The sequence below is a fragment of the Eleutherodactylus coqui genome, chromosome 7, assembly GCF_035609145.1.
Source record: "Eleutherodactylus coqui strain aEleCoq1 chromosome 7, aEleCoq1.hap1, whole genome shotgun sequence".
Classification (NCBI taxonomy): domain Eukaryota; kingdom Metazoa; phylum Chordata; class Amphibia; order Anura; family Eleutherodactylidae; genus Eleutherodactylus; species Eleutherodactylus coqui.
The window spans coordinates 127,111,477-127,128,584 of record NC_089843.1 but is presented as its reverse complement, the minus strand read 5'-3'; positions in this window follow the sequence as shown (position 1 = coordinate 127,128,584).

The following is a 17,108-nucleotide window of genomic DNA, read 5'->3' as shown; positions in this document are numbered from 1 at the left end:
AGGGACAGAAGTGGTGCTTAGGCAGGGAGAGTGTTAGGAGTGAGTGTAGCCTTCAAGAACCTCAACGGTCCTTTCTAGGGCCACATTTAACCGTCTGCAGTACTGTGCTAGCTGCTGTTAGCTGTGTTCCTTTTTTTTTTTTCTCAAAATAGGCGGTGCAGAGCATTGCACCCTGCATTGATACTACAGGCACAGAATTGTGTAGGCAGGGCCATAACACAGTTATCAGTCATTGAATAGGCACAGTGGGCCTTTCCTTTTAAACAAAAGGGAAAAAAGTATATTTGCCCTGCCTCTGACAGCCGTCAGGGCTCTGGGTACGTGTGTGCTGCGTGGAGAACGTAAAAAAATCAGACGCAACCAGCTACGGTTGAGTGCAGCCTTGCGCCAATTTCTTTCCTGCCTGGGAAATACCTGCTCTGCCACAGTTAGTAACTCTGCAACAGTAAAGTTCTGTGACAGTTTTGCAGGGCCGCAACACAGTTATTAAAATTATTATTCAGTGAATAGACGCAGTGGGCCTATCCTTTTAAACAAAAGGGAAAAAAGTATATTTGCCCTGCCTCTGACAGCCGTCAGGGCTCTGGGTACGTGTGTGCTGCGTGGAGAACGTAAAAAAATCAGACGCAACCAGCTACGGTTGAGTGCAGCCTTGCGCCAATTTCTTTCCTGCCTGGGAAATACCTGCTCTGCCACAGTTAGTAACTCTGCAACAGTAAAGTTCTGTGACAGTTTTGCAGGGCCGCAACACAGTTATTAAAATTATTATTCAGTGAATAGATGCAGTGGGCCTATCCTTTTAAACAAAAGGGAAAAAAGTATATTTGCCCTGTCTCTGACAGCCGTCAGGGCTCTGGGTACGTGTGTGCTGCGTGGAGAACGTAAAAAAATCAGACGCAACCAGCTACGGTTGAGTGCAGCCTTGCGCCAATTTCTTTCCTGCCTAGGAAATCAAATCACTGGTAATACAGCATGCTGAGGGGTAGGGGTAGGCCTAGAGGACGTGGACGCGGCCGAGGACGCGGAGGGCCAAGTGAGGGTGTGGGCACAGGCCGAGCTCCTGATCCAGGTGTGTCGCAGCCGACTGCTGCGCGATTAGGAGAGAGGCACGTTTCTGGCGTCCCCACATTCATCGCCCAATTAATGGGTCCACGCGGGAGACCTTTATTAGAAAATGAGCAGTGTGAGCAGGTCCTGTCCTGGATGGCAGAAAGTGCTTCGAGCAACCTATCGTCCAGCCACAGTTCTGCGCCGTCCACTGCTGCAAATCCGAATCCTCTGTCTGCTGCTCCTCCTTTCTCCCAGCCTCCTCACTCCACTACAATGACACATGCTCAGGAGCGGGAAGACTCCCAGGAACTGTTCTCGGGCCCCTGCTCAGATTGGGCAGCAGCGGTTCCTCTCCCACCAGAGGAGTTTATCGTCACTGATGTCCAACCATTGGAAAGTTCCCGGGGTCCGGGGGATGAGGCTGGGGACTTCCGCCAACTGTCTCAAGAACTTTCTGTGTGTGAGGAGGACGATGACGATGAGACACAGTTGTCTTGCAGTGAGGTAGTAGTAAGGGCAGTAAGTCCGAGGGAGGAGCGCACAGAGGATTCGGAGGAAGAGCAGCAGGACGATGAGGTGACTGACCCCACCTGGTGTGCAACGCCTACACAGGACAGGTCTTCAGAGGGGGAGGCACGGGCAGCAGCAGGGCAGGTTGCAAGAGGCAGTGCGGTGGCCAGGGGTAGAGGCAGGGCCAGACCGAATAATCCACCAACTGTTTCCCAAAGCGCACCCTCGCGCCATGCCACCCTGCAGAGACCGAGGTGCTCTAAGGTCTGGCAGTTTTTCACAGAGACGCCTGACGACCGACGAACAGTGGTGTGCAACCTTTGTCGCGCCAAGATCAGCCGGGGAGCCACCACCAACAGCCTCACCACCACCAGCATGCGCAGACATATGATGGCCAAGCACCCCACAAGGTGGGACGAAGGCCGTTCACCGCCTCCGGTTTGCACCGCTGCCTCTCCCCCTTTGCCCCAACCTGCCACTGAGATACAACCCCCCTCTGAGGACACAGGCACAACCGTCTCATGGCCTGCACCCACACCCTCACCTCCGCTGTCCTCGGCCCCATCCACCAATGTCTCGCACAGCACAGTCCAGCCGTCGCTAGCGCAAGTGTTGGAGCGCAAGCGCAGGTACGCCGCCACGCACCCGCACGCACCCGCACGCTCAATCGTTAACCGTCCACATCGCCAAATTTATCAGCCTTGAGATGCTGCCGTATAGGGTTGTGGAAACGGAGGCTTTCAAAGCTATGATGGCGGCGGCGGCCCCGCGCTACTCTGTTCCCAGTCGCCACTACTTTTCCCGATGTGCCGTCCCAGCCCTGCACGACCACGTCTCCCGCAACATTGTACGCGCCCTCACCAATGCGGTTAGTGGCAAGGTCCACTTAACTACGGACACGTGGACAAGCACAGGCGGGCAGGGCCACTACATCTCCCTGACGGCACATTGGGTGAATTTAGTGGAGGCTGGGACAGAGTCAGAGCCTGGGACCGCTCACGTCCTACCCACCCCCAGAATTGCGGGCCCCAGCTCGGTGGTGGTATGTTCGGCGGTGTATGCTTCCTCCACTAAAGCACCCTCCTCCTCCTCCTCCTCCTCAACCTCTGTCTCGCAATCTAGATGTGTCAGCAGCAGCAGGACGTCGCCAGCAGTCGGTGTCGCGCGGCGTGGCAGCACAGCGGTGGGCAAGCGTCAGCAGGCCATGCTGAAACTACTCAGCTTAGGAGATAGGAGGCACACGGCCCACGAACTGCTGCAGGGTCTGACAGAGCAGACCGACCGCTGGCTTGCGCCGCTGAGCCTCCAACCGGGCATGGTCGTGTGTGACAACGGCCGTAACCTGGTGGCGGCTCTGCAGCTCGGCAGCCTCACGCACGTGCCATGCCTGGCCCACATCTTTAATTTGGTGGTTCAGCGCTTTCTGAAAAGCTACCCACGCTTGTCAGACCTGCTCAGAAAGGTGCGCCGGCTCTGCGCACATTTCCGCAAGTCCCACACGGACGCTGCCACCCTGCGCACCCTGCAACATCGCTTTAATCTGCCAGTGCACCGACTGCTGTGCGACGTGCCCACACGGTGGAACTCTACGCTCCACATGTTGGCTAGGCTCTATGAGCAGCGTAGAGCTATAGTGGAATACCAACTCCAACATGGGCGGCGCAGTGGGAGTCAGCCTCCTCAATTCTTTTCAGAAGAGTGGGCCTGGTTGGCAGACATCTGCCAGGTCCTTCGAAACTTTGAGCAGTCTACCCAGGTGGTGAGCGGCGATGCTGCAATCATTAGCGTCACCATTCCTCTGCTATGCCTCTTGAGAAGTTCCCTGCAAACCATAAAGGCAGCCGCTTTGCGCTCGGAAACAGAGTCGGGGGAAGACAGTATGTCGCTGGATAGTCAGAGCACCCTCCTGTCTATATCTCAGCGCATTGAGGAGGAGGAGGAGCATGAGGAGGAGGAGGAGGAGGGGGAAGAGACAGCTTGGGCCACTGCTGACGGTACCCATGCTGCTTGCCTGTCATCATTTCAGCGTGTATGGCCTGAGGAGGAGGAGGAGGAGGAGGATCCTGAAAGTGATCTTCCTAGTGCGGACAGCCATGTGTTGCGTACAGGTACCCTGGCACACATGGCTGACTTCATGTTAGGATGCCTTTCTCGTGACCCTCGCGTTACACGCATTCTGGCCACTACGGATTACTGGGTGTACACACTGCTCGACCCACACTATAAGGAGAACCTTCCCACTCTCATTCCCGAAGAGGAAAGGGGTTCGAGAGTGTTGCTATACCACAGGACCCTGGCGGACAAGCTGATGGTAAAATTCCCATCCGACAGCGCTAGTAGCAGAAGGCGCAGTTCCGAGGGCCAGGTAGCAGGGGAGGTGCGGAGATCGAGCAGCATGTACAGCCCAGACAGTGCAACAGTCTTTAAGGGCCTGGACAGCTTTATGGCTCCCCACCAAGACTGTGTCACCGCTCCCCAGTCAAGGCTGAGTCGGCGGGAGCACTGTAAAAGGATGGTGAGGGAGTACGTAGCCGATCGCACGACCGTCCTCCGTGACGCCTCTGCCACCTACAACTACTGGGTGTCGAAGCTGGACACGTGGCCTGAACTCGCGCTGTATACCCTGGAGGTGCTTGCTTGTCCTGCGGCTAGCGTCTTGTCGGAAAGGGTGTTTAGTGCGGCTGGGGGAATCATCACAGATAAGCGTACCCGCCTGTCAACCGACAGTGCCGACAGGCTAACACTCATCAAGATGAACAAAGCCTGGATTTCCCCAGACTTCTCTTCTCCACCAGCAGACAGCAGCGATACGTAAGCAATACGTAGGCTGCACCCGCGGATGGAAGCTACGTTCTCTCTCACCATCCAAAACGGGGACATTTCTGCTTCATCAATCTGTGTCTAATATTCCTCCTCCTCCTCCTTCTCCTCCTCCTGAAACCTCACGTAATCACGCTGAACGGGCAATTTTTCTTAGGGCCACAAGGCTCACTCATCTAATTTTTCTAAGCAATTTTTATATGTTTCAATGTTCTTAAAAGCGTTGAAACTTTAACTTGAACCAATTTTTCGTTAAACTGGGCTGCCTCCAGGCCTAGTTACCACTTAAGCCACATTAACCAAAGCGATTAATGGGTTTCACCTGCCCTCTTGGTTGGCCATGGCCAATTTGTTGGATGTACATTAGTACTGTTGATACACCAATTTTTGTTGGCCCTCGCCTACAGTGTAATCAAATGAATTTTTAGCCCACCTGCATTACAGCTGACGTTACATCCGCTGTGTTGGGCAATGCAATGGGATATTTCTATGTACCGCCGGTGGTTTCCTGGCACCCACCCATGCTGTGGGTCCACAGGGAATTATAAATGCATCTGTTTCCACTTGTAAAGAACCCCAGTCTGACTGGGGCATGCAGTGTGGGCCGAAGCCCACCTGCATTAAGCACGACATTACTACCTCAGCTGTGTTGGGCAATGCAATGGGATATTTTTGTGTATCGCCGGTGGGTTCCAGGGAGCCACCCATGCTGTCGGTCGACAGGGACTTCACAATAGGGAGTTGTACCTGCCTGTGTCTATGAATTAAAAAGCCCTGTCTGACTGGGGCATGCAGAGACACCTTGACAGAATGAATAGTGTGTGACACATAGGTTCCCCATTGCTATGCCCACGTCTGCAGCTCCAGATGGAGGTGGCACAGGATTCTATTTCTCATTGCTTCTGTACAGCATTGTGGGCTATCGCCCCGCCCCTTTTAAAGAGGTTCGCTGCCTAGCCGTGCCAACCCTCTGCAGTGTGTGCCTGCTTTTCCTCTGGCAGACGCACTTCTAAATAGACATGAGGGCGGTGTGACATGAGGGCAGCTGAAGGCTGCGCAGGGACATTTTGGTGTGCGCTGTGGGGGGGAGGGGGGGCGGTTGGGCAGCATGTAACCCAGGAGAAGTGGCAGTGGAGTGTCATGCAGGCAGTGATTGTGCTTTGTTGTAGGTAGTGTGGTGCTTAGCTAAGGTATGCCATGCTAATGAGGGCTTTTCAGAAGTAAAAGTTGTTGGGGGGGGGCCCACTCTTGCCGGTATTGTGGCTTAATAGTGGGACCTGTGAACTTGAGATGCAGCCCAACATGTAGCCCCTCGCCTGCCCTATCCGTTGCTGTGTCGTTCCCATCACTTTCTTGAATTGCCCAGATTTTCACACAAGGAAACCTTAGCGAGCATCGGTGAAATACAAAAATGCTCGGGTCGCCCATTGACTTCAATGGGGTTCGTTACTCGAAACGAACCCTCGAGCATCGCGAAAAGTTCGTCCCGAGTAACGAGCACCCGAGCATTTTGGTGCTCGCTCATCTCTAATAGTTATCCTATTAAAGAGGTATTCTGGGCTTTTGCTCCTCAGGATCCTCACTGATCAGCTAATTGTCTGGCCTGTTGTCAGTGCAGTGGGGCCAGACGACGTCATCACTGTTCAGGGAAGGAAGTGTCATAATGGCTTTACTCCCATTGAAAGCAATGGGAGTGCTGTGCTTGTATGACACTTTCTGCACTCTGTTACGTTCAGGACTGGGCATCCAGCAAGAAATGTAACAGGTGGCAGCACTCCTATTAATTTCAATGGGAATGAAGCTGGCTAGTACACTTCCTCCTCTGACCCCTGATGATGACATCCAGCCCCTTTGCACTGACAGCGGTCAGGACTATTAGCTGATTGGTGGTTATCCTGAGCAGCGGGCCCCCATCAATCCAATATGTGACCTATCCAGAGGATCGGTCATGAGTTTTAAAAGTCCAGAATATACCTTTAAGAGTGGTTTCACATCTGCGTTGGAACCTCCGGTCGAAGGTTTCATCGCAGATCTGGCACAAAATACTGGAAGAAAAAGCACTGCATGAAAGCACTTTTTCTTACGGTAAAATGCCGGACAGCTGAGCTAAAACCAAATGAACCTCATTATAGTCAATGGGGTCTGTTCGGCACTATTTGTTTCCACCATAAAACAGATCTATTCGGCCGGGGGATTCCCCTTTCCTGCTCCCTGAAAGAAGCAGGAAATCGGAACCCCTGACGTACGGTAGATGTAAAACCACCCTAACCTTTTCATGGCATTCTCAGTCACTAATTCAGTATTTCTGATATGTCTATTAGAAATGTTGGCAGTTGTCTTAAGGCCCCCTCCCCTGTCCACGGCCGTGAGAGAGTATCCTATATAGTAGCTAGTGATATTCCACCACGGGGGGACGAGGAGAGAGAGCTGTCAGGTCTCTGCGGTGAGCCTATCTGACAGATAGGCTCACCGCGAAGAATCATGGCAAATCGCGGCATTCTGCAATTTGAATCCCGCGAGTGGAGAATCGCTAGTAAGTCTATAAACAGCGTTCACTGCGGTAGCCGTGGATAACGCAATGAACTATCGCCTGTGGACAGGCAGCCTAACACAGCTAGCAGCAGTATTGTTGGTCAGCCACAGTTTACTGCACCTATATATTTGCATTTGTTTGTATTCTGTGCAGATACATACCGTATTTGTTTAGAACATTCTCAGTTTCTAAGCTAGTATGTTATATGCAGTATCTCATAGGTTCATTATTTACTAGTTTCTTGAACATTCAACAAGTGTCTATATTACTAGTCACCCAAAGTATATTATACCTGCATAGCAATTGCATACCAACAGTAAGATGGTAATTGCTTGATTAGATCCTGTATTGATGCCCTTTTGTAGGTAATTCTAGGCAATGTTGCTGTTACCTTGTACTATAGTACCTTCTGAGATTGAAAAGAAGTAAAATCACCACTTTATTGCATTAAAAATTAAGTGCTGTCCTTCAATTCAAGAATCTATATAATCCACCCTGGTGGTAGAAAAGATTCCTTGGGACATGAATACACTGTTGAAAAAGGGCTATTGTCACTTAATTTAAAGTAAACCATGAAAGATGGCCAATGAACCTTATTATAGCCAATGGGATCCATCAATCATCATTGGTTTCTATCATATGACTGCTATTATATATATATTTTTTCCTGTTCTTATGATGAAACTGAAAGATGGGAATACTGACTCAGGTGTGAACCCAGCCTAAGACTATACAAAAGAGTAGTCTCCTAAACTGCTAGAACTTGCTTATATCTAGTCTTAAAACAGCTTTGTATATTTTTATACCATTCAATAATGATTAAGTGATTTACTTGAAATACTACAAAATGAAAATATAAACAAAGTTTTCACTTTTTCTGTGGGGATGGAACTTTCTCATAGTTATTAGGGTTGAAAGAAGACATATGTCAATTGAGTTCCATCATGGATAGAAAGGGACATGGGCAAATGAAAGCAGTGTATTAAAACCCTACAACTCTGTTTTCTCCCATGGATCCCAAAGAAACTCATCGTAAGGCATGAGCTAATCTACCCCAAAAGGGGAAAAAAAACCTACCTTTTTGATTTCAAGGGGCGTTCAGACTGAATTAACATTGAAAACAAGAATTGTATACATTTACATAAGTATTGATGCTATTTTGTTCGAAGAAATCACCTAAGCTCTGTTATGAATACATAAATTGTTACTGCTGTGAGCAGACTATGAGGTTGATTACTGCACAGATTCACATTTCTCAAGGTAGATACAGTAGTGCCTAATTTAGACATGATGAATATCGCTCAAAATTCACTCAAAAGACATCTTTTAAGCGATAATCATTGTTTGCATTTACACGGCAAGATGATCGACCAAAATTCGCTCAAATGGCAGTTTGAGTCACAGTTTTGAGCATTCACTTTGCATAAGTGAGTAAACGAAGGCTTATGCTGTATGCAAAAGACAAGCGGGACTGCTATCTTCTGCATACAGCTGTTTCCTTCTCAGTACGGGGTATGCAGATACAGGCAACCCCGCATTGATTTTCAGGGAAGGGCTTTAAGCCCTTCCCTCCATATGACGTAAGGGTACGTCCTGGAGGCGGGGTACTTCCCACAACTGAACGTACCCTTACATCATAGGGATAGCCTAAGATTATAAGAGATCTCGCGCTATCCGGCAGCGGGAGTGGGCTGTCACTGATAGCCAGCCTCCCACTGTTAACCCCTTCCCTGCCGTGATCTATGTAGGTTGGCTGAGCGCTCAGCCAATCACAGGCAGTGCTTGGCCATTTATTAAATTCAATCATAAGCAGACCAATTGAAGACCAATCACAAGCAGCACTTAGCTGTCATTCATTGAATGGCTGAGCGCTGCCTCTGATTGGCTGAGCGCTCAGCCAATCAGTTACAGCTCTTTCAGCAGGCGGGGATTTAAAATCCCTGCCTGATGAAAGAACTTCAGAGCAGTGCAGGGAGAAGACACGGCCACACGCGGCTGAGCCCCAGCAGCGGCAGAGAGGTGAGTATATATTTTTTTCTTTTTTACTCTTGATAGGGATAATTTTCAGGGAAGGCCTTTTATATAAAGCCCTTTCCCGAAAATCACTGTGGGGCCACTCCGTGCAGGGTATGCAGAACACAACTGGACACTGTCCTCTTCATACTCTGGCTGTGTTCATGGAGCGGGATACTAGCTGAAACAATAGTATCAGCTGTATCCCACTGAGAACTCAGCAGGCGGTCCTGATAAGACAGGTCATTCTCTTTCAGCTTGCTGAAGCAAAATGATCAGCAACTCATTAACGGAAACTGCACAATGTCTGCACAGTGCAGTGCAGTTAGACCCAACGATTCTCGCTCAAAGGACAGCTTTGAGCGATTTTTGAGAGTCGTTGGATCTAAATAGGCCTTAAGCCTTGTTGCTTCTGGAGGTTGAACCATTTTTCCACCACAAGGAGTGAGTATTCTTTTGTCTTTGAGATTTTACATGGAAGGAGTTTTCATCATATTCTTGTATGAGTCATTTAAATACTTACACAGGTTAATCATGTCTCCACTTCGATATCTGTGCTCAAGACATAAAACTTTAGCTACTCTAATCTTTCAATATTACTAAAGTGCTCCATGTCCCTTTTCAGTTTCATTGCTCTTGTTCGTACCTTTTCTAGCTTCAGGACATCCTTTCAATGAACTAGTGCCCAGAACTGAACTGTATGTTCCAGATACGTCCATGCCAATCCTTTGTTGAATTCTAATATTATGTCCCTGTCTCACGAGTCCATAATGTCTCAAGAATCCAAGTCTAGTTTAACAACTTTTTTGTGAACAGTCCAATGATCCTTTAAAGAGTATCTGTCGACTCCCTGTCTGTGTGTTTTAGTCAATTTAATAATAAAATGACAATGGGTGTTGCCATTTAGGGATGTGTCCCTATAATACTCTGGCACTATCCAATCAGTGCCAAGAATTCCAGGCAGTATGGGGATACACTCCCTCCCTTGCTAAGGAGAATGGTGACACCCAATTGTTTATTGATACATTTAGAGGAGGGAGAACAGAGGAATGGCACAATGTAGCGTTCTAAGAAAATATGAGCCATACCTTTTTATTTCATAAGAATGCAAGTATTTATTAAAACAGACATGAGTGCTGACAGCTTCTCTTTAAGTGTTAGTGAGAAAAGTTATTTCCTTGCTGTTAAAGCCTAAATTCCAATTTTCCATTATATGCAAGTGTATTACATATTTGTATTTCTTTGGCCATGAATCCCAAGGTCACAAATTCCTTAACTCAACCGTCCTAAAAAAAAAACACCCAGAAAATGTTCAACTTTAGTGACAATTGACAATTTACAAAGTCATTGAGAATGTGCATATCTCTAAAGAATTATTTTTAATATTTTGTAGTGTCAGCTATAATTTGATTCTTGGAAAAATCATTACATCCTAATAAAAGCCAACCCAATCCAACCTTAAGGGGATTTTGTAAGTAAAAGAAATAGATTACAAATATCTCTTTTTTATGAGATTTTCCAGGCAAACTAGAAAGCATTCATATCACAGTTATATTTCAAGAATATAAACTTCATAAATGTTTTCAAACTCAATGAATATTTAAAATAGAGTATCACACCATCCATTAAAATAATCTGCCAGGAAATTTATAGTCCATATTAAAATGTAAATAAACATATACAGCTTTTATACATTTTGAGAATAGAATGTTTCATAAATTTTAATTACGCAATGATGTTATTAGATTTTTGGTTATAACTGTTGCATAACTTTTTCTATGATTGTTGTATGAGGATCTTCTAACATATCTCTCCCTGCAGTGCCGCAATAGGAGTTTGACATTTTAGTTTTTGATTATTCTGAAATAATTGTGATAAAAGTAAAATACAAGATAAATAAAACTGTGACTTGTGATTGATTTCATTATATTCCTATCTGTAAATCTTTACAACTGAGCCGCAGTTTGTATATTTAAAAGGTCATGTGTCTATTCCTTAACAGAGTGGTTTTGAACTATGGGTCACAGGAACTTTCACGGCACTCTGTTTTAATTTGCAGTTTTCCTATAATAAATGTTGAAAATATATTGCTACTGTCTAGACATTTTATCTGAAACAAGTGTCCTTCATAGTCTCAAAGGACTTTTCTGTTTTATTTCCAGTAAATCAAAGCATGTGAAGTGCTTTCCTTCTTATTAAGACATAACCTTCACAGTCCAGTGATTGCCAATGGTGGCACACCATTGACAGATCATTTACATATAAGTGATTACCTTCATCAGTTAACTGGATGAGTAATACAATGGACATTTAGACCTTACCCAATATGTCTTGTAGTATAATGATAATTTGATGCTTATGTAAACACAACTGGGAAAGAATCAAATGTTTCTATAACTCAGTGCTGTAAACCTGAGAGAATATTAATTACCAAAGTGGGAACTTACTTTTTGTAATAATTAGTAAACTACTACTACCTAGGCTGGGTTCACACAGGGCGGATTTGCAGAGGAAATTCCGCGCGGAATTTCGCCGCGGCAAATCTGCCTGCGGACGCTAATCTCGGGGTTAGCCAGCCATGTGGACGAGATTTCTCAGAAATCTCGTCCACACGGGATGGCCAATCCGCTGCGGTAAGTCAGGCTGGAGCCGCGGCTGCGGTGACCGCAGCCGCGGCTTTAAAAGATGCAGCATGTCTATTTTTTTTTCTTACCGTTGCGGCTGCGCTCTCCTTTATGGGAGCGCCGGCCACAGCGGAAGAGCGAGCAGCCGGGCCGCTTCAAAGCCGCTGCGGCCAAACCGCGGGATTTCCGACGGGAATACGCCAAGTGGGAACCCAGCCATAAAGTTATATTAAATACTTTCGCTTTTTGATTGTTTGATTTCACTTTTTGTTAAAAAAGTTTCTTTTTGTTTTTATTTATCTGTGAACAATGATTCCATACAAGTGGGACATGTTTTATGATTTATGCTAGTCACGTTACAAGTTGACGGAGTTACGTCTCTTATTATGTACTTAATAGTGTGACTGTGTGATTATGTTCTTACTCATGTGGTCTCTCCTGCAGTAGCTCTTGTTCTTCTGCTACTTCTTACTTCAAATGTCATTTCAGATTCATAGTGACTACTATTAAATCTTCTGTAATCATGTGTATATTGACAGTAGCTACCCAGCTTCTTCACTGAACCAACAGCATGACTGCAGAACTAAAATTGATGGTCTGTGATCTCTTAGGAACTTGATCCAGACAATGAAAGTGGAATTAATAACACTACCACCACCAATAATTGGAGCTCTCTATGGCTCAGAATTACAGCATTATTAAATTTCAGGAAAATCTCAGATAAATTAAGGGAACGGTGACCTAATCAGAGTATGTGCCATTTATAACCACCTTCTGCTGTCTATCACTGAGTCAATTACTTACCCACTTACACACATTCTCACTCAAGCATTCTCTTTTTATATACCAACCTTTTATGCAGCGCAGTATCAAAGGCTTTGGAAAAGTCTCTCTGACCCAGTCTAGAACTTACATCCTCATAGAAGCTGATCAGATTGATTTGACAGGAGTGATCTCTCATAAACCCACTTCTTAAGGCCCATTTACATGCAAAGATTATCTTTCAAACAACTGAAAGATTAAAGGATTTTACGATCTATTTGCATAAAGTGTTAATGGCCATTAAACTTTACCTTCCTAAAGTTTAGTATTTCTGTAGCTCCTCTATTAAACTTTCTTGAAATACAAGTTGAAATGTATTATATTATGGTCACTATTTTTCGGGTACCACTGTTATTTTGTCAGGTCTGTTGGTTAATATGGTTAATGGCCGTCCCTCCAGTTGGGTCCTGTACAAGTTGGGAAAGGTAAATAATTATTTTTAGTAATTGACAGCAACCTTTTAACTTTATTAGAGCCACAGGTTTCAGCTTCCCAGTTTATAGTAGAATAGTTAAAGTCCCCAATAATAATTACCTCATTGTGATTTGCTGCTTTATTTATTTGCTTCAGTAATAGCTTTTCAGTAGCTTCTGCTATATTTGGTGGTCTATGAGGATTTTATTGTTGTTTTACCCTTCAGACCCTAGTTTAAACACTCCTGCAACCTTCTAGCCATTTTGCTACCCACCACAGCAGTACCCTGCCCAGTGACATGTAGCCCATCCCTATTGTAGAACCTGTAGCCAACAGCACAGTTGGCCCAGTTCTCCAAGAACCCAAACCCCTCCTTCTTACACCAACTCTGGAGCCACTTGTTTACCTCCCTAATCTCCCACTGCCTTTCTGGTGTGGCACATGGTACAGGTAGTATTTCACTAAATACTACTTCGGAGGTCCTTATGCTAAGCTTATATCCTAGTTCCTGAAATAATTTTTAAAGACCATCCATCTACCTCATGGTAAACATTGGGCCATGGAACACATTCATGGTACACAATGGCAGGTATCATGGTGCACATTGGCACCAGTAACTTTGTCATTGGTGTCAATGTGTACCATTACCCCTGGACCCTCACCAACCTTTCCCAGTAATCTGTCAACTCGATCCACGATGTGTTGAACATGATTGTCAGGAAGACAACACACCAAATGATGATCCCAGTCTTTGTGGCAGATTATCCCGACTGTCCTCCTAATAAATGAGTCTTCCACTAACAGGACCTGTCTAAACTGATCTGTGCTCCTTTTCCCCTTCTTACTGAAGCAGACATTCCCCTGGCGATCAGAGGCAATGTCATGCTGAAGCAATGCTAATCCTGTAATGGCATTACCCCTATCTGTCAACTTTACAAACTTGTTGGGATGTGCCAATTCAGAACTAGCCTCCCTGGATCTCTTCCCTCTACCCCTCCTAACTGTCACCCAGCTAGTTGCCTGATCATCCTGCTCTCCCATACTACTATCCACTCCCACATCTACCCCAGCGAATGTCTGCTCAGTGAACAGCAAACTCCTTTCCATGTTGTCAGTGGATCTCAGTATTGCAAGGCACACATTTAGATCCAGGATGTGAGCTTACAAATGTGCAACATGCTCACATCTTATACAGCAGTATGCACCCTCGAACGGCTGTTCAAGGACTGCATCCATGGCGCAAGATGTACAATGGATGGCATTGTCAATCATGGAGCACATTCTGAATGGGGACTGTACAGATAGATTACATAAAAATATATATGCAAAATTTTCAAATCAATAATTAAATAAATTACTCTTCCAAAGTCTCTGAATCCAAAGTCACTAATCCGAGGTCACACACTTTAGACGCAATACACATAGAACACAGTACAGTTAGAATGCAGCCACGCACACTCACTCAGCTCACACGCTTACATAGGTTTTGATTTATATAGCTCTTATTTGTAGCGCTTCTGTTCCTCCTCTGATTTACCTCAGCCTACTAATATCCTTATTGAAGGTAGTTGTGGATTATTTCAATTATAATTATTCATAGAATGTCAACTGACTTCAAACTTGTTGCATTTTTCAAAAGATTAACTCGAAATTTGGCTTACGGCCCATCTTAGTCTCAAAACATATTCTCAAAACTAATGGTATGGTAAGGTAAAGTTAAATCCCCATAATAATAATAATTGTTATTTATATAGTAACATAACACAGTAACATAGTATGTTAGGCTGAAATAAGACATATGCTTATCTCATTCATCCTATTACCACCCCCAATGTGGATCTAGAGGCCAGAAAAAAATCTAATGAGGTAGAAGCCAATTTTCCCTCATTTAAGTGAAAAAAATTTCTTCTTGACTCCACGTTTGGCAATCATAATAATCCCTGGATCAACAACCCTTCAACACATTCTGTCGCACTTTACAAATTAAAAGGTACAATTTGAACAATAGGGGTGAGGGCCCTACTCACAAGAGCTTAAAATCTATGAGGAAATAGCGATGATATAAGAAGTAAGAAATGCTGGTTCTATACAATGGTCCAGCCATCTTTTAAATAAATATGTATACATACAGCTGTATGAGCCAGTCACTAGCCAAGATTTAAATATGTGCAGATATAAAGTGCATTAGTATGTGTGTGGTGAGTGGGATACTGGGATCAAGTTCCAAGGGAGAGTGTAGAAATGGGATAAATAGGAGATCAGATATGCCTCTCTAAAGAGATGTGATTTTAGGACACACTTAAAATCGTGAGTATTAGGAATTAACCTGATTGTCTTCGGTAGCACATTCAAGAAAACTGAAGTGGCTTGGAAGCAGACATGGAGATGGGAGTGGGAGATTTGGAACTTTGTTAAAAGTTAGCAGAATGAAGAGCAAGTGTTGTGTATTAGAGATAAGGGAGGAGAATTATAGGGCTGAGCAGCACTATGGAGAGCTTGATTGATGAGCGTGACAAGTTTAAATTGTATTACATAGTAGAAAGGCAACCAGGCTAGTGACTGGCACATGGTGGAGGCATCAGTGTAGTGGCTGTACAGAAATATGACCCTGGCTGCTGCATTCAATATAGATTAGAGAATAGATAGTTTAGAGAGGGGAAGACTGATCAGTAGGGAGTTACAGTAGTCAAGATGAGAGTAGATGGGGACACCAATAAGAGTTTTTACTGTTACTGCATCAAGAAAAGGACGCATTCTGCAGCTGTTTTGAAGGTTCAGGTGACATGAGTGAGCAAGTATTTGAATATAAGTGAAGGTAAGATGGAAGCCTAATGTGATTCCATTGCTGCTTAGGAGTTATGATAGCATCACACACTGAATTGGACATGTCAAAACCCAAGGTTGCTCAGAAAATCATTGCCCAGAGTATCAGACTATCTGCACTAGCTTGACTTCTTCCCATACTGCATCTTAGTGTCATCTCTTACCTGGTCATCCATATAGTATAGAAGAAAATTAGATTCACCAGCCAATTTCTTCCATTGCTCCATAGTTCAGGTCTGATGCTGATGTGCCAATTGTAGGCACTCTTAATAGTGGACAGGGATAATTATGGACACTATAACAGATCCATGGCCCCATATGCAACAAACAAGCTGATATACCCGGCTTTGCCCACGTTAATTTGGCACAGGTGTTTACGTGTTGTGCACATGGAAAATTTTATGAAGTAGTTGTTACTTTAGAGGAACCGAGGAATAAAATATGTATACACATAGAGGAGCATTAGATTCTCTGACTGCATGCACCGACGAGAAGGTCCCTCTGCTTCCATTCTCTTCACTTTTTATCCTTAAAGGTAACGTCCCTTTTTATTGAAATTTACCACCAGATTGGAGGTTGCAGACCCTTCTTAGCCTTAAAGTCATGCTCCATCCGTGCAGTCCATGGTCACTTCCTTATGCGCTTTACAGCCTTTCAGTACGTGCACACAGAGATCAGTTAGATTCTTCTTAATATATGCACATAGAGGAGCGTTAGATTCTCCTCAGTATATGCACACAGAGGTCAGTTAGATTCTCCTCAGTATATACACATAGAGGTCAGTTAGATTCTCCTCAGTATATACACATAAAGGTCGGTTAGAGTCTCCTTAGTATATGCATTGCACACAGAGGTCAGTTAGATTGTCCTCAGTATACAAATCATTTCCCTAGGCTTTATGGTTTCTGAGAAAATAACTATTTAATGTATTGCAGATTTTCTCACGCTTAGAATTGAATATTGAAGTTGCGACTCCTTTACTTTTTTTTATTTAGGATGTAAAAACTGGTTGTGGAAAATTTAATGTGAGTTTCAGATGTGTGTTTTTAGTTACATTACATAGGGGGTCACTTACTTTTGCACTTAGAATTGAATAATCAAGTTGTGACCCGTTTACTTTTCCTATGTAGGACCTAAAGAATGGTTGTGCCAAATTTTGCGCTTATACAACACCAAGAAGTTACATAGCATAGGGGGTCACTTACTTTTGCACTTAGCATTGAATAATCAAGTTGCAACCCCTTAACCTTTCCCATTTAGGACCTAAAGAATGCTTGTGCCAAGTTTAAAGTTTGTACGACATTGGGAAGTTAGAGAATTAGATTACATACATAACATGGGGGTTCACTTACTTTTGCACTTAGCATTGAATAATCAATTTGCAACCCATTTACTTTTCCTATTTAGGACCTGAAGAATGCTCGTGCCTAATTTCAAGTTTGTACAACACCGAGATGTTAGAGAATTAGATTAGGTACATTACATAGGGGCTCAATTAC